General features: G+C 45.1%; 1 protein-coding gene across 1 annotated transcript in view; it reads left to right on the top strand.

Annotated features, from left to right (window-relative positions):
- Nucleotides 1–11,611, top strand: part of LOC136611206 (potassium voltage-gated channel subfamily A member 2-like) — a 45,965-nt gene extending 34,354 nt beyond the window's left edge. Inside the window, exon 4 of the mRNA XM_066590535.1 lies at nt 11,460–11,611. The gene's annotated coding sequence lies outside the window, so the exon portion shown is untranslated. The remainder of the gene's footprint in view (nt 1–11,459) is intronic.
- The last annotated feature ends 13,403 nt before the right edge of the window (nt 11,612–25,014 follow it).

Below are 25,014 nucleotides of genomic sequence, written 5' to 3'. Positions count from 1 at the left end.
AGGGTAAAATCCGAGGTGAATGAATCATCTATGTGGATGTTTAATGTCAGTTAAACACATGATAAAAGCCGACATGACAAGACTGAGCTTAGTGTTTATACGTTCAGCCTCAGGTCACATCCATACGGGTCCATTATTTATGGCTGCAGTCCAATCAGAAGCCGAGGAGCTTTTATCTTTGAAGTCACTTATCCCTAACGCTAGACTTTAAGCCGCCTCTCTCACATAGAGAGCGCGTCCATCACTATGTGGCTGGAAGGTAATAGTTAGCGCTAACTACTAACACTCACCTCTTGTATATAGAACGTGCAGGAAATCACTGCAGACTAGGGCCAGGCTCACACGGCCGTATTGCGCACAGTTCTTGCCCGTGGAATACGCTGTGCCAATCTGCCATAGGTTGGCCATATTGACGCTCACACAAATTGCACGCAAGGAAAATCACAGCATGTCCTATCTTGGTGTGTATTACATGGGCATACATGCCAAGATAGTACATGGCGATGGGCGGCCCACGGCAACTGTGCAATGCGATTTACAGTTGCGTGTGCCCGATCTTAGGGGTTAAAGGGAAACCGCCATGTAAAGGAGACTGGGCACCATTTCTTCCTCCATTAAATATACATAGGGTGGTATGTATAAACCCTCCAAGATGAGTGGTCAGTTCATTGAATTTTAAAGGAGGACAAACTATTTATGGTTAGTTTGGGACATGCACTGAATGACTACATTATTAGAATTATTAGAGACCCCCATCTAGTAGCACGGTGGACCTCCTTTGGTGTTCAGAACCGAAGCAATTAATCATGCCATAGACTCCACTAGGTATTGAAATCGTTGTGCAGGAATATCGGCCCCTGCGGACAGGAAGCTTCTCCTAGTTGCCACAAATTAGATGGAGGCCCTGAGATGCTCTGACCAGCTGGCAGGAAGGGTTCATCAGTTCATGCTGCTTGTACCAATTTCTGACCTCCCATCAGCACAGTGCAACAGAAATCTGGATTCATCTGACCAGGAGATGTTCTTTCACTGCTTGGTGATCCAATTTTAGCTCTCTTTTGCCCCCTGGAGTCTTGTCTTTCTATTGCTCTTAGACAGCAATGGTGCTGGAACTGGTCGTCTGCTGCTATAGTCCATCCGTGCTAAGGAAGGATGAGTTGTGCGTTCATATGCGTTAGTTGGAGCGCCAGCATTACGTTATAATTGGCTGTAATTTACTTGACCGTCTACCGCCTGTTCTTCAGAATGGCTCTTGGCATTCTTTTTCTGACCTCTTTCCTCAAAGAATTCTTTACATCCACAGAATCTCTTTTTATTGGATGTTTTTTGGTTAAACACACCATTTTGCAAGAAAACTCCGCATGGTTGTCAGTATATGAAGTCCCCCCCGGCTAGCTCTTTTTTCGATAAACAGGTCTCGTTGGAAGTCACTCTGATCGCTGCATTTTTCCATCCAATGTCGAGTCACACTGATCCACGGAAAGCTTGTCAGGTGATTAGACTCACAGGTCTAATTTCCATATGGGAAGCGCCAATCATAAAAGGGCAGGCGGTCTGATAAAGTGGCCATTCGGTGTGTGCTCCTAACAATGTCCAGCCCACTCACCTACTAGGTGTCTCTACATACTTTATGTGTGCTCTCCTTAAGGAGAGACGACACCCCTCTTGACCGACGTTACAGGTTCTCACGAGCCAAGCCAGAAACCTACTGCACACTGATGAGGGTCAAACACCCCGAAACAGCTGTCTGTATATGGTTTTCTGGCTTGGTTTCCTATTCCCAATCATTGTTTTACAGACTTGAGTTGTACATTGATTTGAAGGAACGCTGCCATCCAGTAGGTGGCGCTGAAAAGGTATTGTTCCATCTTCCTTATTTGCATAAATTACCCAGAGGAGCGTGAATGGCCTTATAAGTCTCCTTACTCACCTCTCAGATGTCTTCTCACACCCCTTCTGGGTGCTCTCCTTGGGGAGAGATGATGCCATGCCCCAACCCACTCAACCCCTAGGTGTCTCCACCCACTTTTTGGTTGCTCTCCTTAAGGAGACACAGCACCCCTCTTGACTCCTAACAATGTTCACTTCAAATCAAAAAGAAGCTTGCAGTCCTTCTTATACCCAGTGGGTGGCAGAAGACTAGCATCCAAACATTCATCCTTGATTTACTTTAAAGTGTTTGGACTTCTGTCTGCTTTGACCCATATGTGCCTGTCCCATAGCCATCGGTAAAAAATGCCTTGCTGCTTTAATTTAACCCTTTCCAATCCACTGTCTGACGTCTAAAGACATTATGATTGAAGGCTGTATAGCTCCGATGTTGGGAGATGTCCGGCAGGGTGTTCCTACTGTAGATTACTGACCACTCAGTTGTCAGGGGCCTCTCCAGGATGTCTTCTACCACAGTACTGGCTCTGGCCAGCAGATGGTGCCATTCTATAATGACAGAGAGAGAAAGCCCCCTAGGAAACCCTGAATCCAAAATTGGATTGCAAAGGGTTAAGACTCTCTGCATATCTGGGGAAGGTTCTCGATTAGCTTCTTATTACCACCACCATCCTCCTCCTCATCGGTGCAGGCAGGGTTGCTACTTATGCAGTGAAGATAAAAGTAAGAAGCAGAGTGAAATACAGTAACATTTCCCTGAGTAGAATCAATATCTACATTATTAATTTAGGAAGCACTTGAACCTTCTTGACGACACAGCAGAAAAAAATCCTTATAATAAAGAATGAGTAGTCGCCATCAATAATTAATAGCGCGCATCTGACAGGCTCAGTGTCTTAACTAGGTAAATGGATTGTTTTCTTATGGCTTAACCCGGCGGTGTCATCGTTCTCCTTCGGTGTCTAGGTATTAGATGATTAGATATATATTACTACGACTTTAACAAAATTATAAAACCATTTTCTGAATTATGACACAGTAGCAACATGGTTATAAAGTGTACTATCCCTTTAACATAGCATTAACCCCTTAGTGATCGGCCTATTTTGTGCCTTAAAGGGGTTGTCCCGCGCCGAAACGTTTTTTTTTTTTTTTCAATAGCCCCCCCGTTCGGTGCGAGACAAACCCGATTCCGGGGATTTAAAGAAAAAAAACGGATAGTACTTACCTGAATCCCCGCGCTCCGGTGACTTCTTACTTACCTTGCGAAGATGGCCGCCGGGATCTTCACCCTCGGTGGACCGCAGGTCTTCTGTGCGGTCCATTGCCGATTCCAGCCTCCTGATTGGCTGGAATCGGCACACGTGACGGGGCGGAGCTACGAGGAGCGCTCTCCAGCACGAGCAGCCCCATTCAACACGGAGAAGACCGGACTGCGCAAGCGCGTCTAATCGGGCGATTAGACGCTGAAAATTAGACGGCACCATGGCGACGGGGACGCTAGCAACGGAACAGGTAAGTGAATAACTTCTGTATGGCTCATATTTAATGCACGATGTATATTACAAAGTGCATTAATATGGCCATACAGAAGTGTATAGACCCACTTGCTTTCGCGGGACAACCCCTTTAAGGACCAAGCGATTTTTATCATTGCATTGCAAGAGCCATGACTCTTTGACATAGCCGTATGAAGGCTAGTATACTTCGGGGGACAAGTTGTATGTTTAATGGTAGCAATCTGGGGTAGATATAGTGTGCTGCATGACTCTTATTACATTTGGGGGGGGGGGGATGGAAAAAATGTCCAGAAATTCTGCCATTGTTTTGTTTTTACTGCGTTTGCTATTCGGTAAAAATAACACGATCATTTTCTTGTGTGGATCAGCATGATTACTGCGATATGAAGTTTATATCAACTTTTTTAAAAAGTTTTTACTACTTTTGCACAATAAAAACACATTTTTAAAGAAAAACAATTGAATTTGCATTGCCGCGTTTTTAAGACCCATATCCTTTTTCTTTTTAATAGTACCATTTTGGGGCTCATATGACTTTTGGATTGCTTTTTATTATGTTTTTTTGGGAGGCAAACAAAATAAAAATGGCAATTCCGGCATTAGCTTTTTAAATTATTTTTAAGGCGGTCGCCATACGGAATAAATAAAATCTTTTCATCGTTTGGTTTGTTACAAATGCCGTAATAGCTATTATTCGTGGCTTTAAAAAAAAAATTGGGGTCATTTATTTGTTTTTTATTTTTTTTTATTTCTGGGGAAAAAATGTGTATTTTTTTAAAAACTGGATTTATTTTTCTTTAAATTACGCTTTATTGAACTTTTTGACGCTATTTTTTAGTCCCTGAAGATGTGATTTTTTTTAAATCGTTAGGATAGTAAACTTCATCACTTATGTAGTACATTCTATTAAGCCTATGACATAAGGGTCGAATAGGCTGAGTTACATGGAAGCCTTTGTCAGGCCTCCGGCAGCTATGGGGCCTATTGGGCGCTTGCGATTGCACTGCAGAGTTCCAATAGGTGACAAAAGGTGCCCCCTTCCACCTGTCATCTGCTTATATGCTGTAGTTGTAGCATGTAAGGGGTTAAACTGCCATGATCTGAGTTTTCTCCATTCCTGGCTGTTAGAGCAGAAGCCTGGCTGTCAGTAGTCAGCTAAGCCACCGCCTAAAAAGATGTAGGTGCAGCCCATTAGTGACAACTGTAAAAAAGTGTATTGGTGGTCACTAAGGAGTGAAGAATCATAGCTAATGGTTCCATATGCAAAAGAAAAATAATGCAGTACCCCTTATGATAGCTATGTGGTGATGTTGTACATACATTTCCATAGTTTTTATATATAGTGAAGTCTGTAGACTTCAATGTGTTGTACCACAAATATCCCCCACCATCTACTGAAAAAAATCCTCCCCTGAAATAATTCTGCTATGCTACATTGATTTTCATGAGGCTACTCCTTTCTCTCCTTGGTGATGTCTGCCATACATGTACAGTAGATGTGCACAGGGATTTATGGCAAATGCTCATGAGCTTAGCCGCTTCATGTATGGCAAGTTGTGGCTGTGTTACAGTAGTGGTCAGTAGCAGTTGTCATGGCTGGGGTAGATGGGGTTGCCATGCGGCCAGTAAGTCACCGAACCATCCAGAAATTAAATCCAAAGGCCAATGCTGGTATTTAATTTTTTTATCGGCTATATTAATAGCCATTAAAATATTGCGCGCTGTGAGCATGGCCGGACAGCAATCTTACCATGAAGTAATTCTCCCAGATGTATAACTCACATGAAATCCAGCTCCCCTGCCATAAAATAACAAATAGGCTTATGCTCACCTCTCCCCGCTACCGCTATGTCTGCCACTCCTGGTCTCTCCTCTGATGTCACATTTATAAGCTTCCCCGACCTGTTTACGGGATGTCACAAGCGCTGCAGCCAATAGCAGAGCTCTGAACTCGAGCTTTATTATTGGCTGCAGTGCCTGTGGGTGGGACTGCAGCCTGTACATAAAAAGCGGGAGCAGAACCGAACGGCGCAGGGGACACAGCGGTAGCGGAGAGAGGTGAACAGATGCCTATTTGTTATCTTATGGCAGAAGAATGGATTTTGTGTAAATTATGCACCTTAGAAAGCCCCTTTAACTAACTCTGTAGCTCCAGTCCGCCACTGTTGATGTAATCAAAGACTCTGACTCCTCCTCCTGGAACCTGTGGTCTTGCAGATACCAGGGGAAGGGTCAGAGTCTTTGGTTACATCAGTGTGATCTTCAAGAGACTTCTTTACAGAGTGCTTGTACCTCTTCTTCGGTGCCTTTGTGTTTCGGCAACCAGTTCACCATACAACACAATATTGGGCATGCGATGATTCTACATTCTGGAAATATGTCCTACCCAACATCATTGCGTCTTCAATGCTGGCGATTTCCCCCTGTTTGAGGACTTCAATGTTGATAGTGAAGTCATACCAATGAATGTTAAGAATGATGCAGAGACAGATCGATGATGATGATGATAGATGACCCACGACTCAGAACTTTATAAAAGGGTTGTCAATAAGACAACTCTATACTAAGGTGACCAGATTTTCCCTGGGTCAAATCGGGACAGAGGGGTGTGGTTAGGGGCGGGGCTTATCACAACGTATGATTTTACCTCCAGCGTTATAAAAGTATAGGGCGGTTCAAAAAAAGGCAGGGAGCAAATTCTGTAGCATTTCTGCATCCCAAAAATAGTCAAAATCTGGATTTTGACTGGAAAACAGCTGCGTATCCGCAGCTGATTTCATACTACAGGGCTCTCCCCCCTCACCTCCTCTGTAGGCTTCCTGCTGTCAGTGCTCCCCGGCTTCTGGTTCACAGTGGCTTGTAGTGGCTTCACCTGACCAGCCGCGCCGCACCTGACCAGGCCTCTGAGGACCAGAAGCTGGGGAGCGCTGACAGTGGGAAGCCTACAGAGGAGGTGAGGGGGTGCGCTGCTGCGTATCTACAGCTGCTTTCTAATCAAAATCTGCACCAATCGTACAGATTTTGACTGTTCTTTTAGATGTGGAATTTGCGCGGGAAACTTACACTGCGGACATTCTGCAACATGACACCCTAAGTCAGCTTGAGGTATGCTGCCATGTGCAGAGTGGCCTCAGTAGTATTAGCGCACCCCGTATACCAGCCCCAGCAATAATAGTGACCCTCCACAGAAGCCCCAGCAAAAATAGTGACCCCCACAGAAGCCCCAGCAATAATAGTGACACCCACAGAAGCCCCAGCAATAGTAGTGACCACCACAGTGACCCATAGTATTAACGCTCCCCTATACTAGCCCAGTGACCCATATACTTACCCTCCTCCTGGTCTTCACAGCGCTGACGATCCTCCCAGTGCTGCTGCCAGTGGGCAGAAGTGTGTGTGTCGCAGCACCCCGTCCCCTCTGCTCTCGTCTCCTCTCTAGCAGAACCAATGAGGAGAACTGAGGGGAGGAAGATCCCAGATGCACACACTGCTATCAGTGTGTGCATCTGGTCCGTGGCGCTGCAGAGTTATTACCGGGCAGGGAGCTGCAGCACCTCATGCAATAATCACTTTAATGGTGACCAGACGTCACCAGAAAGCGGGACAAAAATCCCGAAGGCAGGAGAAATGCCTGTTCCACTGGGATCTCGGCGAAAGACGGGACGCAGGATCCCAAAGCGGGACTGCCCTGCCTAAATTGGAACGTCTGGTCACCTTGTGCTTTTCCTCGGGTGTTTGCACCATACTCTTTTGTATAGTTGGCCAAATGTGCTGCTGGCCTTTGCTAGTCTGTTGTCAATCTTGGCACCTGAGGAGATCATATACAGTATCTCAGATAGCTAAATTGATGGGCAGTCTTCAGTTTTGACTCGCCAATGGTGATATGGGGAGGACGGTAGTCTTCCTGAGGTATGAGCTGATAGAGAACTTCTGTTGTCTTCAAACTAATCTCCATATTTTGTTGTCACCCTTGCCACACAAAAAAATACAGGTCAAGGTAAAATGGGGCATGGCTTATCACAACATATCACCATATGTTATTACCTCCGTTATTCTAGTGACCCCAATAGTAGTAGTGGCTCAAGTAGTAATAGTTACCCTCATAGTGGCCCCAATAGTAAGTGCCCCTTCCCCAGTGGCACCAGTAGTAAGAGTATCCCCAGTAGTAATATTGACCCTAGTAGTGTCCCTAGTAGTAATAGGGACCTCCCCATCCTTAACCTCCAGCAGGTAATAACCCCACAGTATCAAGGATTCAACATCCCTCTCTCTAGCTCTCGTCCACCTCCATTGCTGTAATTAGAGCCATGACCCTTGACCACCACCACTTCCTCTGGTGGCTGAATCTTGCACGCGCCACAGATGCCAGGGGGAGAGGTCGGGGTCACGGCTTTAATTGCAGCAGGGGAGGCGGATGGGAGCTAGAGAGAGGGTGAATGAAATCCTTGATGGTGTTGGATTGAAGGGCATCCCAGTTGTGTCAAAATTTGTCACAGGCTTTTCCTATGGACAGTCCCTTGTTTTGTTCCCTACATTTCTCTTGAAGCTGTCAGAGAACAAATACCATATCAGTGGTGCTCCTGTTAGCTATGAAGCCATACTGGCTTTCTGGAATAGTGGGGACTAGAGATGAGCGAACCTACTCGGCCACGCCCCTTTTTCGCCCGAGCACCGCGATTTTCAAGTACTTCCGTACTCGGTCGAAAAGATTCGGGGGGCGCCGTGGGTGAGTGGGTAGCTGCAACGGGGAGTGGAGGGGGAGAGGGAGAGAGAGAGGGCTCTCCCTGTTCCCCGCTGCTACCCCCCGCTCCGCCACGCCTCCCCCCGCCCCACGGCACACCCCAAATCTTTTCACCCGAGTACGGAAGTACTCGAAAGTCGTGGTGCTCGATCGAGTAATTGCTCGAAATGAGTATATTCGCTCATCTCTAGTGGGGACCAGTCTATTCAGGAGAACCCTTGTAAGGAGGGCAAGGCATACTTGGCAGCCCTGAAGGCTTTCCTTAAGGCCCTAGACTGTCATGGCAACTCATTGGCAAGGCATTGAAAGGTGGGCTGGTGGGGCAACTAAGGGCCCACTCCTTCCTCCATCAACCTTGACACAGCTGATACCCTACATGTACGCCCCCTGTTGTTAAGGGGTTGTAAAAACTTCACCTGCTGATGTTAGATTACATAGAGATTAGCAGAGAGACTAAAGGCCCTTTTACACGGCCGACAGTCTTTTGGAAGACTGCACGAGCGCTGACATCACTGCTAAGGTCTTCGGCGCCCGTGCAGAGCATTCAAACTGAGAGACTTGCCGCTTCTCACTGGCCTCTTGTCCGCTTCTCGCTCAGCACTTCACCCCCTCTGGGAAGCCTTGAGCGAGAAGCAATTACACAGAACGACAAGCCAGCGAGGCTTTTTAAGCTGACCGAATAGCTCAAACATCCGCGAACGACAAGTGAGCAATTTTTTCGCATTCACACAGAACGATTATCACTCAAATTTGTTCATTTGGATGACTTTTGAGCAATAATAGTTACATGTAAATGGGCCTACAGGCACCGCTTATCTCTTCTTTTAAAGGCAGTGTTTCGCAGATCACCTTTGCTGGACATTCTCTTTCTGGTGCAAACCACTGACTGGCTGACCTGTAGTACTCCCCCTCTCTTAAAGGGAGGTTATTCAACATCTGCAGGGTGTATTGTACATTGCTGTGTCTCACCTGCTGAATACACACCTCAGCTGCTGCAGAACATCATAATATAGACACCTTAGCTCCTACAGAACATCATAATATAGACACCTCAGCTGCTGGTGAACATCATAATACAGACACCTCAGCTGTTGGTGAACATCATAATATAGACACCTCAGGTGCTGCACAACATTATGATATACACACCACAGATGCTGCCTGCAGAACATCATAAGACACACCTTAGCTGCTGCAGAACATCATAATATAGACACCTTAGCTGCTGCAGAACATCATAATACATTCCTCAGCTGCTGCACAAAATCATAATAATGACATCTTAGCTGCTGCAGAACATCATAATATAGACACCTCAGCTGCTGCAGAACATCATAATACACACCTCAGCTGCTGCCGAATATAATACATACCTCAGCTGCTGCAGAACATTATAATACACACCTCAGCTGCTGCCGAACCTAATACATACCTCAGCTGCTGCAGAACATCATGATACATGCCCAGCTGCTGCAGAACATCACAACACACACTTCAGCTGCTGCAGAACATCACAATACAGGCCTCAGCTGCTGCAGAACGTTATAATAAATACCTCAGCTGCTGTTGAACATAATATAGACACCTCAGCTGCTGCAGAACATCATAATAAATACCTCAGCTCCTACAGAACATCATAATACACGCCTTTTCTGCTGAAGAACATTATGCGGTAATAGACACCTCAGCTGTTGCAGAACATTATAATAATACACACCTCAGCTGCTGCAGAACATCATAAGACACACCTCAGCTGCTGGTGAACATCATAATACCTCAGCTGCTGCAGAACAACATAATACACACCTCAGCTGCTGCAGAACGTCATGATACATACCTGAACTCCTGGTGAACATCACAGCACACCTCAGCTGCTGCAGAACATCATAATACACACCTCAGCTGCTGCCGAACATAATACATACCTCAGCTGCTGCAGAACATCATAATACACACCTCAGCTGCTGCCGAACATAATACATACCTCAGCTGCTGCAGAACATCATAATACACACCTCAGCTGCTGCCGAACATAATACATACCTCAGCTGCTGCAGAGCATCATGATACATGCCCAGTTGCTGCAGAACATCACAACACACACTTCAGCTGCTGCAGAACATCACAATACAGGCCTCAGCTGCTGCAGAACATCATAATACACACCACACTGCTGACGAACGTAATACACACCTCAGCTGCTGCAGAACTCTTAATACACACCTTATCTACAAAACATCACAATACACACCTGCTGTAGAACATTATAGCACACCTCAGCTGCTGCAGAACATCATAATACAGATCTTATCTATTGCAGAACATCACAATACAGGCCTCAGCTGCTGCAGAACATCAAAGTAAATACACCAGCCGCTGCAGAACATCATAAGGTGCATTTAACATACACACCTCGGTTGCTGCAGACCTTTTTTGTAAGGATTAATTTTTCTTATCTTTCGGTACTGGACAGGAATCCCCTCTACTCTTCAGACAGAAGTTCCGCAGCAGCTGAGGTGTGCAGAATAGAGAATATGTATACCCTCCAATAAATTCTAATGATATTAGAGGTCGCCTCGGTGTGACCTGCGGCAACAATCCTGCAGCCCCGTACTTTTATATGACTTCTAACATTCTTATAATGTCCAGTGGGGGGGGGGCATGAACATTATAGTCTCTACCACTAATAATAATTATAAGGAACTGCAACTTTATCTTCTGAAGCAAAACAGCATAAAATCAGATCCATCTAATATACATAATAAGGCATCACATCAGATACAGCATCGGTGGGCGGTATGGGCGCTGCAAGACTTTCCTATGTCATCAACAATTAGTGTCGGGGGGGAATCCAATTAAGTGGAGCTATTAGGAGCTACTAAATATTCTGCTGTCCACATAGTCATAGTATATACCGCCTGCGGTTTGCTGCTGCTGCATGCATTAATCTGCAGCAAAGCAACATCAATACTTCTCACTATGACTATGGATAAGGCTTTTATCCCAAGTTGTCAGTTGTCAATCTATACATACAATGTGCTCCTGTGCCGTCACGCTGCCGGCTGCGGCCGTATACATGCATGCTAGCTGATACCGCGTCATTAGGATGATTGCACCTACCGGACAAGCACCTCAGCTTCATATGTTGGAGCGATGCAGTGTGCTGTGTCAGGATCTTGGATGGGATTTTGTTGCAGGCGATGAATATTTAGTGGGTGGAGTTTTACACTATGCAGTTAAATGCAGCATTTGAGTCCTATAGGGAAAAAAAGCCGAGAAGATGCCATTCATGACATGTGTTTCATCCATAGAGTGAAGACTGATGGGACCTTCTCCGCCCGATGGGATTTCTGCTGTGCTGCTTCAAATTCGGATAAGATGGGACGTCTGGAATAGACACTGAAGAAGGGGCCATGATGGTGGAAATTGTATATTGTACTGTTATATGTTAATAAACGACTGTGTGTTCATTGCGTTGTGGATTGCAAAGGGTTAAATTGTTTACAAGAAATTCAGACTAAAATTCAAAAGCCCTAAAAAAAATGTATTCAGCGGCTCCTTTAAGGGGTGGTCCAAGTATGCACATTAAAGAACTATGCTAACTGCAGCACCACCCTGTGATCAGAGGGCTCCTGCAAGGTGTATACTGATGGCTTATCTTAAAGGGGTATTCCAGCTGTTGACATTCACAAGGTAGGTGTTATATGAGGGAGTCCGGTGCTCTCAATCACTGTCTCCATTTCTTCCATTGGAGTCTATGGTACAGAAGTACAAATGTTCGGTCACCAATCCATACAACTCATAGGATAGGGACAGGGGTGCTTGATTCTAGTAATCACTTGGGGTCCCATTGTTTGGGCTCCAAATGAGATAAAGGGGTATTCCGGTTGTGGAGCAAATTTTCCAAAATTCCATATATGAAAGGTGTTTGTGCCATATAATGTATAAGTTGCACACCCATTACCTTCTTATTCTCTCCCCTGTTTTTGATGTTTCCCCACATTACTATTTTTCAAGGAGGCCAACACATCTCTGTTGATATGCAGCTTGAATCTGCATTTACCAGAATTCCCTGCTCTGCACTTCTTTCCTCTGCATGTTTCTATAAATGCTGCACTGCTATTGGTCAGCTATCCACCAATCCTGAGAGCTGGATATGAAAAAAAGCCATCTATGGTCGTTCCAACTGAGCAAGTTTGACCGGTAGCACTGGAATGCCTACAGGTCGTATCAGGACAACCTGGGAATAAACACTTTTGGAGTGCCAGGAGAAGGGAATGGTCTACAGACACAAAATCCAAAGCAGAACCACACTGCAAACTTTAATAACTTTTAATTAGCATTCATTTGACAGTAACTTTGCATAACCGGAAGACCCCTGTTTGTGGAATACTTCTTTAGGATAGGGAATAAATGTCTGTTCGCTGGGTGACCATTCAGCTGATCAATTGCTTCTATGGTGATATTACCATTGTGCATGATCACCGACGCTAATGATTGGCTGAGACATCCCTTCAGCATAGGTCCATTGCAGCTGCTTCTGGGACTACAGCAGCCAAGACAGGAATCCTGTGTGTGTGTGTGTGGAGGGGTGGGGGGTACGGGGGAGGACATCTGACTGGTAAGTATGGCTTATTTCTGCTTATTTTTTAAATTGAGCTCATTGGAAAACAGAAATGAAAACAAAATATGCTTGTTTCTAGGAAACCTCCCCTTATCTTAAAGTGATCATGCTCCTTTAGTCCCAAACTGCAAATTTAGTTTCATAGTATATCTCAATAGAGGGAGATCCATCTCCAGATTCCTTGCTTTCTTTCACATAATAACATTTTGCATCTACCACTAGGTGGAGCTGGCTGCACTATACATCACCCATTGAGCACAGTTGTGTATGTCTTCAGCAAGCTCTTGAGCTCCTCCTAGTGGTAACTAAAAGTATCCAGAATATTTCTCTTTATGGCAGTGTGATGGGAATTCGGATTCTGCAAGTGAAAAAATGGAGTCCTGACTGCTGGAAAGATACATTAGGAAATTAATTAGCACCATATGTTTGGTGATAAATAGAAAATTCAATTATGGAAGTTTTCTAAACAGTAGAAACCCATAAAATGTACATTTTACAGCACGGCTAAAGAAAGCATGGACATATGATAACAGACTGAATTATCTGCTCCCCAGGGATGGATGCTCCTCTGCGGCTTTGTCTTCATTACATCTGTGGTTATGTTGCTGCTCATCACACAGGGGAACAGCGGGTGTCTAATTTCCAGATTATCTGCTGATGCCTCAATGTTTTGTGTATTTCTGAAAATAACTGCAAATATGACCCACAAATGCAAACTTGGTTTGTAACATAATTACAGCAGGAATTAACTGGTTTACCAACATGATGCAAATACACAGCGGTTTGGAATCCACAAGTTCCTCTAGAATTTTAACGCTCATGTTTGAAATGCTTCCCCTAATTTTGGCACCGCTTAGTCTTCCCTACTCACATCCAAAGTAACATCCAAGACCCTGCTGATTTCAAGTTATTTAGGATTGTACAGACAGACATAACCTAAGATAGTATTGAGAACGGTGTTTCGGTTCATTGAGCAGATGACTATTCATGTCTACATCAGATTAATGCAGTGAACTACATCTCCCACAATGCAATGCAGCAGTAAATGCTTACAGATGCCGAACCAGCATGCTGGGAAAAATAAGCTTAAGGTGGGAAATGGAATGTGATTGTCTATCAAGAACATCAGTCTAAGTCCGCCTGCACACGGGCGGGTCATATGTGAGGCCGCAGCGGAATCCGACCCTGTGCCCAACCGGCGTCCGCACATACCTGTATTTTCTTCTTCTTTTGTGTACTGTGGATGGTCCGCATGGCTCGCCGGTGTGCATGCGCAGTACAGATTTTTTTTTAACCCCTTCCCGCTACAGGGTGTAACTGTACATCCTGGCAGGAAGCTACTTAGCACAACAGGGCGTACAGTGACGCCCTGAGGATAGGGCGAGATCAGAAGAGATCCCGCGCTATTTGGCAGCGGGAGCCGGCTGTCACTGGTAGCTGGTTGACCTCTGCAACAGCAGGGGTACATCGGGACAGCGACTCCCACTGTTAACCCCTTTCCTGCCGCGTTCTATGTAGATCGTGGCATGTGAGGGGTCCACAGAGGCAGCACACTCCCTCTGTGATGTCATCGGACTTTCTCGATATAATCGCGGAGAGCCCGACAGGTTGCCATGGCAACCGGATGCCAGATACCAGATATGTATTGCCATTGCCTATGATCGCTATAACAAGCGATAAGGCATTGGAGGAGAGAAGTCCTACAATGCCTTATCATAGCTATGGTGCTATGGTACAGGTTCCCTACAGGGACATAAGAAGTGTAAACAATAATGTACAAAAAAGAAAAATGAAAAAAAAACAACTTTTTTTTAATGCTTTGTCTCATATTAGCATAAAAAATTAAAATCCCACAAATTTGGTAGCGTCGTATTTGTAATGATGCATACAATAAGTTGAACACACTTTATATCCTGCATAGCAAAAGTGTAAAAAAAAAAACGCTTAAAAAATGAGGCAAAATGCTAATTTTTAGCATTTTGCCTCCCACAAAGCGCAATAAAAGTGATCAAAAAAGCCATATGTACCCCAAAATGGTACCAATAAAAACTACAGCTCGCCTCATAAAAAATAAGCCCTCACAGAGCTCCGTTCATGCAAAAATAAAAAAGTTATAGGGTTTTGAATTTAGAAAAAAAATTGATTTAGAAAAAAAAAGTGATTTCCAAAAAAAGGGTTTATATTGTGGAAAAATGGAAAAATCTAAAAAAATATAAGAATTTTGGTATCATAATCGTACCGACCCGCAGGAAAAGATGCATTGTGTCATTTATGCTGCATGATTAACGCTGTTAAAAAAAAACAACTCAAAAATCTATGGCAGAATTGATGCGTTTTCTCTCCCTGCTATCATAAAAAAATGAATAAAAGTTTTACAAAATAGTCTATGTACCCAAAAATGGCACCTATAAAAAGTGCAGTTCGCCACACAAAAAACAAGCCCTCATACGGCCGCGTCGACAGAAAAATAAAAAGTTATGGCTTTTGAAAAATGGAGATGAAAATCCGCCGAAAATCAGTGTCCTTAAAGGAGATGTCTCGAGGAAGCAGTGATTTTTTTTTTTTGCCCAATCCCCCTAATTAAACATACATTACTAATTACCCCTGTAAATGACTTTCCTAGCTGGTTTGTACTTACCGTTCCAGCGTTTCAGCAACTTATAAAAGTTTCCCCAAGATGGCCGCCGGCTCTTTCCCCGTCGCTCGCTGCAGCCCGACGTGCGCGCTCCCGAGACGCTACCAGCTGTGTCTCCATGGCAACCGGACGCCCTGCAGCCGCCGACCAGACGCCGCGCAGCCGCCGACCAGACGCCCCGCAGCCGCCGACCAGACGCCCACCGCCAGGCAGCAGGTAACCGGCGCTAGCCCCCGGCTCCCCAGCGCTACGCTCCCGGCTCCCCAGCGCTACGCTCCCGGCTCCCCAGCGCTACGCTCCCGGCTCCCCAGCGCTAGACCCTCAGCCCAGGTGAAGGCCCCGGAGCCCAGCGCTGGGCTCCGGGGCCTTCACCTGTCAGTGAACATCACCCCCGACCCATCACTTACCCCCCTGGCCCAGCGCTAGTTCCCCCCGGCCTAGCGACAGCCCCCCCATCGCAGCGACAGCCCCCCCCGGCCTAGCGACAGCCCCCCCATCGCAGCGACAGCCCCCCCCGGCCTAGCGACAGCCCCCCCATCGCAGCGACAGCCCCCCCATCGCAGCGACAGCCCCCCCCGGCCTAGCGACAGCCCCCCCCGGCCTAGCGACAGCCCCCCCGGCCTAGCGACAGACCCCCCATCGCAGCGACAGCCCCCCCCCGGCCGAGCGACAGACCCCCCCGGCCTAGCGACAGACCCCCCCATCGCAGCGGCAGCCCCCCCCCCCGGCGCATCACAGCGACGACAGCCCCCCCCCCCCGGCGCAGCGGCAGCCCCCCCCCGGCCCATCACTTACCTGGACGGCAGGACAGCTGGGCGGCTTCTCCGGGCGGCAGCTCCAGTTTCTGCACCTTCCTCTAACAGAGGAAGGTACAGAATGGCCGCTCCAGCGCGCTCCCGAGCAGTGACAGCTCATCTGCGCATGCGCAGAAGAGCTGTAGCGGGGAGCACACTGAAGCGGCTCGTGCTGGAAGGAGAAGACCGGACTGCGCAAGCGCGTCTAAAAAAGCAAGCTGCCAGCGAATTTAGACGGAACCATGGAGACGAGGACGCTAGCAACGGAGCAGGTAAGTGAATAACTTCTGTATGGCTCATATTTAATGCACGATGTATATTACAAAGTGCATTAATATGGCCATACGGAAGTGTATACCCCCACTTGGTTTCGCGAGACCACCCCTTTAAGCCCAAAATAGGCCATGTTGTCCTTAAGGGGTTAAACTCTTGCTTTTCCTGCGGAATACGCGGCCTGTCTGCAATGTCAATTGAGAACGGGCCGCAGGTCGGACAGCTTCCATTGACTTCAATGGAAGTTGTCCGTGCAGAATCCACAGGAAAATAGAGCATGCCGCGATTTTTCATCCGCGAGCAGAAAACACAATTGGTTTCCGCTCGTGTTCATGAAGAATCACTTTTGCATTGCATACTATGGGTGGTATTTGCTGCGGAATCCGGAGACGGTTACTCGCTCTAGATTCTGCAATTCAAATCCGCCCGTGTGCCTTCACCCTATGGCAACCATGTGGCAAGTTGGGTCCCTTTAAGTGTCTAAGAAAAATGTATCTATTTTGTTTTATGTTGGACTTGCCCCAAACCATGAGAATCCTCAAGACCTTTCGTTCTCTTTTTTAAGCCTCCTTTATATCCTTTAAATGGTCTGTTCATAGACCCTCCCCTGTTCTTGTCCATGGTCAGCCTCAATACATGGTTAAGAAAATCTTTGAATCTAAGTGACATGGCAGACAGCTCCATTATGCTGTAGATTGGCAGGGTTACAGAACAGAGGAGAGGTCTTGAGAACCAGCTAGAAACATCCATGCTGATACATTTATAGGAGCCTTTCATACAGCCAATTCAGGTAGATGCAGGAGAAAGGGCTTTTCAGCCCACCCTAAGGCCTCATGTCCACGGGGAAAAGAAGAATTAAAATCCGTAGCGGGCCTGATTTTCCCCGTGGACATGAGGCCTAAAGGGGCAGGAATGCTCCTTCTGTTCCATTATTTCCTGTCTATTAGTTTGTTATTGTAAAAAGTGGTGTTGGGGCCCTCCATGAGGTTCTTAATAGGGGCCTACCTTCTCTGGGCGATGTCCTGATTTCGGGCGCCACCAGCATTGGAGAGGAACTCCTCTCCTGCCATGGCGTTGACTCCAGGGCCCGTACCCACAAGTCTGCTATTGGCCCATACGTCTGGAAACATTACCACAAGGTGGGGAAGGGTTTGTGACATGACACAGCAAATGGGCCAGCCATATTGCTGCTGAGCTTTTATTACAGGCCAGGGATTAATTATCGGAAGCTTTTAAACATTGCAAACTGTTCAACACATTGTCCATTAATAAAAGTTTCTACAGACTTGTTCTTACCCTCAATATCAAGGATAGTCTCTCTGGGGCCTGAGGCCACGATCAACCAGTAATCACAGTCTTTGACAAATCAAGATGATTCTCACACCTTTTGTCCACTCACGATTAAAGTCTCTCTGGTGGCAACTGCAATCTCATGAAAAGTTTTCAAAATCATTAAATCAGTCCTCAGATATCGATGTAAGGATGTTCTTTCAGGCCAATGGCAGCGGTGGGGCACGAGGTAGCCACAGGCATCAAATATGTTGATCTCCGCGACAAAGTGATTCCCCAGGACCTGGAAGCATTTCCCGTCAGCTGTCTTACTTCTCCCATCAAGTCGAATACCAGCTGACTAAAGGCCGTGCCAGCGGACCTGGTTCAGCACCCAACTGACAGCCACGTCTCCCTTTTAGCCCATCCTGGCATGGTAGAATACAAGAAATCCTAGTAACCTCAAGGACCTACAATGCTCTCATGCCCCTTTTGACCCAAAACAGCCAATAAAACAGCATATAGAACACTGTCAAGATATATATAGGCAAGAACGCTGAAGAACCACTAGAGGTCACCCTTCTACAACAAACAGCAACAAAATACAGTGACTATCATTAGTTCTAACAATAATTAATAACAATGTGCAATGCCCTTAGAGCTCATTTCTTCACATAGCACACATACCCCTTACAGTTGGGGCAGTTTCAACGAAGTTGTCCCATAGCTGATCCATTTGTTTGGAAAGGGTTCACTGATTGGCTAGTCTGTCTTTAAATATTTTTGGCTTCTGCAGTGTGTCGCTGGTTATAGTGTAAGCTATGCGCATTTAAATCCAGTATTTTATGTATCCTTCTAGTATCTTGGCTAACCTTGTTTCTTCTCAAGTGTAGTTTTGAGAAGTAAGTAGTCAGTACTTACTATGGGCTTGTTTCAGCAGGCAGGGTAGCAGAGAACCCATTGATGGCTCAGACTTTGATACATTAGAGGGGTTTCCGATAAAACAGAGCCTAATTTGCTCAGGTCACTATTTCTCAAGGAACCATATGGGTTTACATCCTACAGAGCAGCTACAAACAGAGTCTCTCAGTCTGGAGGACCCTACAAGTTCAAAGGCTCATTCTTTTTTAATTTTTTTTTTAAACAATGATTTTTTGGTTGTGCTTAACAAAGAAAACAAAGCAAGATATGAGTCTGGACATGCGAGTTAATACAGTCGTAGGTATCATTGAGTAAACTATCACAAACCAATCATTATTGATATGGAGGTAAGAGTAGATAAACTGGTCAAAATATGGTTTCCTATAGTAGATATATTAACCTCTAAGTGAGGAAACTTGTTTGCGCCTTAATGAGCAGGCCAAATTTTTGGAAATATTACGTGCCACTTTAACATAGCATAACTCCGTAAAGGTTTTGCATATCCAAGTAATTCTGACATTGTTTTTTCGCCACATGTTGTACTTCATTCAGGTGGTAAAAAATAGACCGATAGAATTTGCGTATATTTATTAAAAGTGGCAAATCTAGGAACATTTTGAAAATTGTTTTATTTTTTCACATTTTCAACTGCAATATCTCAAATATGTGCAAACATACTATAGCAACAAGTGCAGACAGCTGATCAGGGGAAAATCATCTTCTGCAGTGGGTCAGATCGAGGAGGGGGGCAGCAAAATGATGGTTGTCACGGTGGCATGGCTGCTCCTCTCTGATGGGGGAACGCAGCCAGGTTTGGTGCACAGTGGTAGATTTGGCAGTTCTTAATGCGTGCTGCCCGTAGGGTCGGGAAGGGTAAGATGGTAATACCCCAGTGTGGGCTGTGGCGTTACGAACAGGTATTTTGCTTGAAGATGTTTCATGCCCCACTGCACACTTGAAGAGCCTTTGAGAGGCAAAAGCGATGGAGAACCCCCACAAATGGCCCTATTATGAAAACAAGACCCCTTAACGAATTCATCTGGGGGTGTACTGCATATTTTGATCACACAGTTTTTGAATTAATCTAAGCAAAGCAGAAGGAAAAAATTATGATTTCCATTTTTTGGCAATTGTGTCACTTTAAAAACAGTATATTTTGTACAGCACATATATGAATGAAGACTTTCACCCCAAAATGGATCCCCCTGTTTGTGCCGTATTCACAAACATACCCATTGTGGCCCCAATCTGCTTACAGGACACATGGCTAGGCCTATAATGGAGGAAACACCCCATGCAACTCAGTGTAAAACTGAATAAATTCCTGACCTCATTGCTCACCTGTGCAGAAAAAAAATTAACCCCCTAAAAACAATCCCACTACGCCCTACCACTGCACCCTTTTTGGCATTCCCCACATCTTAGATAAAAGTAATAATATAAACTGTGTGGTATGTCCGAAGACAGGTGTAATTACAGAGGCCCAGTTGGGATGGGCACATTGGGGCAATAAAACTGGGTATCCCTCCTCCTCCCATGCTTGCTGCAAACCCGGCACTTTTTGGGGGAGTATTTTGTGACCTCAGTGGCAGGGATGGGGTGTAAAAAGTGTCGCTTTGTGAGGCTTCGTAATCTTGCTGAGGTGTGATGGCCTTAAATAGAAGGCGCTCAACAAGCTGCTGCTGGAACTGCAGCAAGGTGAGCGTTCCTGAGGACGTCTTGTAAATTACGTATTACAGGTCGCAATCTGACTAACGCCGGGCTCACATGGCCACATGTGGAATCTGCTTGTGGAGGCCCGCAGATCCTATGTACGGCCATGTAATGTACTGTGCATAACTGCGTACTCACACAGGCGGTCATGCGCAGTACACCTTTTTTTGTTTATATTTCCCACGCCGGCCCTTACATAATGTAGTTGCGTATGGGCAGCGGGTATATACATGACCATGCAGCACAAAGAGCCCTATGTTGCAGATATCCGCGGTAAAATAGAACAAGCTGCATTCTGTTTTCTGCAAGTGAAAATAATTCCTATCCGGTCGTGTGAGACCGGCCTAATGGTAGATTGCTACCTTTTTATCATGTGACCGGGAACCGCTCAGCAAGGTCACCGGTTACTGCTCCAGGCTTTCGGTGACCTATCGTTGCCGGGAGCAAGGAGATTTAAAATTTTCCGGGCCCTCACTCACTTCTGTGCATGTGTCCATCATTTTGCCAGCGGGCGCACAGCCCGGGGAAGGTCCGTGGAGGATGATCGCATCGGGGTTCAAACATGGCGGTCTCCGAAACGAAGTTTCATCTACTCCGCATCGGCGGTCATTAAGGGGTTAAGGTAAAGTAAGTGGGTGAAGAGATCATATGTACACAAACTGTCATTCGAATATTAAATTAGGGAAACAACAGTAACAGCGCCGGAGTTAAGCCATCCAATCACGCCTGAAGCGTTCCTTTTTATTAAAGGCACTAGTATGCATGCTTTCTTACTAGAAGTTATTATTAAATGACTTGATTATATCGAAGATGGAGGATATGGAGTTACTATTCCAGCATTGGGCAATATTTGATCTGCATGCAATCAAGTTGTGCATAATTGGAGTTTGTAGAGAATTTGGAAATTGATCTCCATCTAAGGTCAATTCAGCTAGAGCAGGGTTGGGCAGAATCTGAATATTGCTGTAGTTTGTGATAAACTGAAAGGCGTGGCTCCGGAGACTGGAGACATATGGGCAATCCCATCACAAATGCAGCAGATTACCATCCGCTGACACCTCCAGCAGCACTTGGAGAAACGGAGAGTCATTTTAGTCGAAGGAGATCTCATATGTTTTTAATTTTTTTAGTTCTGCTCTGATGGATGAGTGAAGGGTCTTAAAATTCTGATCAAAGAGTTTGCACAAATGGGAGGTTAGATATATACCTAAGTAGAGAAGAGTCCAGTCCAGCAAAAGATTTGGATTTGTTAATTTTGTAGTAAGAGGCCTCAGAGAACTTATTAGCTATGGTGTTTACTGCAGGCAAAGATAAGAGTTGGGTTTGATAAGGCTAGCATAATGTAATCAGCATAAAGACCAATTTTATTCTCCCTAGCACCCACCCGGATTCCAGAAACATCTGGAGATGACCTAATATGTTCCGTGAAGGGCTCCATTAGCACAGCAAATAATAATTAAAAAAATTTAAAAATCATTTGTATAGCACCAACTTATTCCAAGTAATTTATTTATTACCCGCCAGCAAGCTGGGTACTCATTTTATCAACCTCAGAAGGATGGGTCGACCTTGAGTCTGCTACTTGAACCAAGTAGGGATTGAACTTGCAACCTTCAGGTCATGAGGGAGAGCTTAGGACCGCATTTCTGCTGCCCTAGCACTCTGTGCCACACAAGGCTAATAATGGGAACATGGGGCAACCCTGTCTTGTATGATTACTAATTGAAAAGGTTTGGGACATAAAGCTGGATGGAATAAATGCGGGCATTGGGAGAGGAATATAAGGACAATATCAATGCCCCTGTCCACGGGGCAAATCTTTGCCAAAAATTGACATGTCAGTTCTATGTTTCCTCAACATGGATTTCAAAATGTGCTTGCAAGGGGGCCTTCACACCTGTGTTAAAATCTCACGATTTTTGCACGATGCGAGAGTGCGTGAGAACACAGAATTATGAAACCAATGATGTTCAATGGTTTCCTTCACATTTGCAATGTTCTCACCCATGTGATGTTGCGAGGAAAAAAAATTGCGGTATGCCCTATCTTTCTGCGCTTCACTTTTTTTTTTAATCTCCCATGTTTCCCTATGGAGCCTTTTTGCGATTTTCGTTTGATGTGATACATTTTAAACATTAGAAAGTCCTATTGACTATAGCGTTAAAAATTATGGCAAAATCGCGTTCTAGAAACAAAGTTTTTGTGAGAAAAAGCAGCACTGATGCTCAAAAATCATGGGGAAAAAGTCACGATTTTGCCGTGATTTTCTCATGGCAATATCACGATCAGTAGTGTGAAGGAGCCCTAAGAGGCTACCCTAAAGGTTTAAAATGTTGCCATGTAGGGGGACTAAAAATATGCCAAAAATTTCACCCCAATTATTGTGTGAATCAAAAATTGCACAAAATTTTGTTACCATGAAACTAAGCATGCTCTCTAGCATAGAATTGATTGGCTAAGGCTCCCAAATAAAAAGCCCAATTTTATACTGCACAAGAGAGGAGAGTTCAGGGACTGCAATAGAGTGCTGAGGTGCTGTCCTGAGAGCTGGGAAGAGAGAGACGTGATAGTCTGCAAAAGCAGCTGCTAGAGAGAGAAGTCAATGGCTGCTGCAGGGATCCATAAGAGAAAGAGAAGCAATATTTCTGCTTCAACCTGCTGGATCCTGCTGGACTGGGACAAGGAAACCATGGTAGAGTTGCGTTCCTGACCTCAAATCAGCCTGGGTAAATGGCAGCTGTGATTCCCACACCACAAATCGTAAGTGAGGCTGGCCTCCATGTTAGGTGTACACACTGCTAGGGACGTAATATAATGTAGCACCACTTAAAAAGTCTCGGACTATGTAGGAAATTGATCTTGCTTGCTTGAAAACTGAGCCAAAATTATAAGGTTGAGAACCTACCTAGCAATCTGGAGTGCGGATTGCTGCTACCAAGAGACTATGTGATTAATAGCAGAGAGTTAACCCTTTGAGGACAAACTTTCTTATTTGTTATTTCAACATTACTTACTTTCATTCCGTAAATAAATATTGTACAGTTTTGTAACTCCTTCTGCTGAATCGTATCCCGAATCTGGCTTGTGAAACCATCACTCGCGACATGCCTGTAGAAAAATCTACGTCATATGATCTATGGTGTGGATTTTCATAGCATTTAATAGAATTCTAAAATGATGCAGTGGAATCCACACCCAAATCTACATCAAAGTTCAAACAAAGCCTTCAAATTAGGATGCAGGTCGAGAAGCTCATGGATCCCATTTTCCACAGAGTTCACTTTCTTCTATCCCTTTCCATCGAATGATATCCACAAAAGCAAGGCCACCTAGCCGCTAGAAGTAGAGTCCATGTACCTTTTCTTGCCCACATTGGTGAAGTCTGCACCATCGAACTCCCACCTATGAGACTTTCATTATCTTCCCGATGGTTTGGTTATAAAGGACCTTGGTTAGACCCCCCCCCCCCCCCTTGACTTGAATTTTAGACGAATATTTCATAATTTCATAAATTGTCTTCTTGTTTTCTTTCTTGAGGCTTCAAGGTTAAAAAAATGAAGACTTGTTAGATATTTGCCAGCCTCTCATAAATTTCCTAAGGTCTAAAATCAGCTGAAAAGTCTGACACCCAAATGCCTCAGTGCATGCTAAAGAGCTTTTACTGCTGAGCATAGTAAACCTAATGCACCTGTCCTGTTCGTTAAGGAACTCACATGGGATAATTAAGATGCCTGCGTAAGTCAGTATGTTTCCGGCTATATAATGCATGCATTTTAAAATCTGTTCCTGGCTTCCCTGCTAAATATTTTAACCCTATGCTTATCCAGTATGATTACATTCCATTACTCTGATATGCTGTAGCCCTTAGCCTTTTTCATGCTGCTCAGCTAAGGTCATTGCTATGAGGTTCCACATCACAAATGTAGCTGTATGGACAACTATGATGGTGTTCATTGGGTACCTGCCTTATTAATCTCTTCACAATGGCCCATTCCCAGGCCTTGAGTTATGTCCATTATGCACTTACACTGAAGGGCACGTCGTTGGAAACCACATTTGCTTATCACATAAGGTGTTTTCATTTTATAGCGAAACCTTGCAGCCTCTATGCAGTGGCTTATGAGTATTTAATAGTCCAATGGCAAGTCACAGGTAAGTTTGGACCCCTTATTTGTACCACCTATACTGCCATCATGGTGGCCATGAGTTCTGCATACAGAGCTCACTGGGTTGTTTATAGTGCCTGGATTACATTTAAAACAACATTCACCATAAATGGTCCCATTAGAGAGAGAATGGCAGCTCCCATAGACTTGAATGTAGAAAGCTCAATACTGAGCAGCCACGTCTCTATTCAACGACCCAGTGCAGCCTTTCTCTTTACCCTTTCCAATCCACTGTCTGACCTCTGAAGACATTATGATTTAAGGCTGTACAGCTCCGATGTTGGAAGACGTCCGTCGGGGTTCTCTTACTGTGTATTGCCAGCCTCTCTGCTGTCGGAGCCTATCCAACTTGTCACCTCATGCAGTACTGGCTTTAGCCAGCAGATAGCACCATTGTATAACGGCAGAAAAAGAGTAAGCCCCCTAGGAAAACCAGGATACAAATTGGATTGGAAAGGGTTAATAGCTGGA

The sequence above is a fragment of the Eleutherodactylus coqui genome, chromosome 2 (genome assembly GCF_035609145.1).
Source record: "Eleutherodactylus coqui strain aEleCoq1 chromosome 2, aEleCoq1.hap1, whole genome shotgun sequence".
Taxonomy (NCBI): Eukaryota; Metazoa; Chordata; class Amphibia; order Anura; family Eleutherodactylidae; genus Eleutherodactylus; species Eleutherodactylus coqui.
Note: the sequence above shows the minus strand (reverse complement) of the source record. Positions and strands in the feature narration are given on the sequence as shown.